Genomic DNA, 2,017 nt, shown 5'->3' with positions numbered 1-2,017 from the left:
TGATTGATCGCATCGATGAATTTAGCAGCCTTATTGATCCGGGTTTGATCTATATAGGTCCGCTCCTCTCAGTGCTCCAATTATTGGAGGCTCGCTCTCTCTCTCTCTCTCTCTCTCTCTCTCTCTCTCTCTTCCTCTCCGAGTCTCTTCTCGCGAGCGGCGGCGTTTGGCTCGGAGCCACGCTCGCCCTGCCGAGCCAGGCTGTAATTATCCCCGGTGAGGCCGCGCTAACGCAGCGTGGCGCGCCTGTGGGGAACCGGTTAGCCCTACAACACCGGTGGGGGCTCGGAACCGCGCGCTTGTGCGCGCGCGCGAGTGTGTGTGTGTGTGTGTGTGTGTTGCTATTGCTCCAGCAGCTCCTATCACAGCGATTTCAAGCCCGTTCTTCCATGAATACATTAAAAATCAGAAATAACAAGAAGTCACTCCGAACTACCTTTAATCATTAAGGAGCACAAAACAGCAGAAGAGTGCGCTTTTTTCTTTTTTTTTTTTTTCTTTTTTGGTCTTTTAAGAATGTGTTCTGCAAGCCATAAATCTATTGATTGCGCACATGCCCGCGCGTCTGGACGTGCCTGAGTGAGTTCGGGCAAGTTTCTGTGTGTGAGTTGCAGTAAGCGATCCATAACGATCTGCAGGTGGATTGTGCTGATTAGTACCGGCTGCTGTGGACTGAGCTGCGTGCAAAGAGCTTCCTGCAATCTGAGCCTGCCGACCGAGAGACTCTTTTACTCTGTGTGTGTGTGCGCGCGCGCTGTGTGTGTGCTCTGTGCTCGCTTGTGTGTTGGCAGGCAGCCCATATTTTTTTTCCTCTAAACGTGAGTCAGTCGGGGCTGTGCGGTTTTGTCTCTGTTTTAAGCATATCTGACGAAACGTGCACGGAAGGTGCGCGCGCCTGTTTGCGTTTTTGAACTTGCCATGCGAGCGTGTGGGTTTGCCAGACTTCTGCTGAAGCGTTTGAATGCAGCAGCAGATGGCTGGATCGCTGAGTGTCTGTCAGCGGGGTTTGTGTGTGTTCACGCTGACAGGACAATGAAAGCGAGGAAACTGGATCCTCGCTTTTAAGCAAGTGTGAAGGCAGTTCGCGCCGTTTAAAAAAAAACAAAACAAAACAGTAGTGGTAGTATCATGCTGTGGGACTGCTTTTCTTCACAGACAAATTCCCTGGTAAGAGTTGAGATGCGCGAAATTTGGTGGTGGCAGCAGCATGATGTGGGGATGGATTTTTAATCAACAATAAAAAAATTAATAACAAAAAGAATTTAAAAGAAAAAAAAACACGCTAATCAGTTGAGGCCAGTGTAGAACTGAAGCGTTGGAAACCTAACACTTCACATCACTCTGATCACACCTTCACCATTGTGAAACACGGTGGTGGAAGCATCATGCTGTGAAGACGGATAAATACAGAGTAATTCTGGAGCGGAATCTGTTAATGTGGTTCAACAACAACTCTGAACATACGGCTAGTGCGACGATGGAGTGCTTTAGATGAAAGTATATCTATGTGTGTGAGAGGCTCAGTCAAAGTCTGGTTGAGAAAAGATTGGTGTTCAAAGGTGCTCTCCTTTCAGACTGACTGAACTCGAGACAGAAAGGGTTTGGGGAATCTTTCAGTATTAGAGTGTGTGAGACTGTGTTGACAGAGGTTTTGGTTTTTACGCACACACGCGCATACACACACACGCGCGCACACACTCGGCTTTATGTATGAATCATCGACACACAACGGCAGCAAGAGGACGGGATCCCTGCTTTTAAACACGTTTCTCAGTCACCGGTATCCAGTGTAAGCGTTTTCAGAGCCACATGCTGTTCAGGGTCTGGCTTTTCTAACCGCAAAGTTCACACACACAGCCAAAAAAAAAAAAAAAAAAAGTGCAGCACGATCATTAAAAAAAAAAAAGAAAAGAAAAAGGTCTGGTCGGGCTCTCCTGCCTGTTTCTGTGCCCCTCTTACCTCCCCTAATTTCCCGTCCCTTACACACTCTCAGCAAATGTGTGTGTGTGTGTGTGTG

The sequence above is a fragment of the Poecilia latipinna genome, unplaced genomic scaffold (genome assembly GCF_001443285.1).
Source record: "Poecilia latipinna isolate Pla-1442-1.1 unplaced genomic scaffold, P_latipinna-1.0 Scaffold60, whole genome shotgun sequence".
Taxonomy (NCBI): Eukaryota; Metazoa; Chordata; class Actinopteri; order Cyprinodontiformes; family Poeciliidae; genus Poecilia; species Poecilia latipinna.
Note: the sequence above shows the minus strand (reverse complement) of the source record.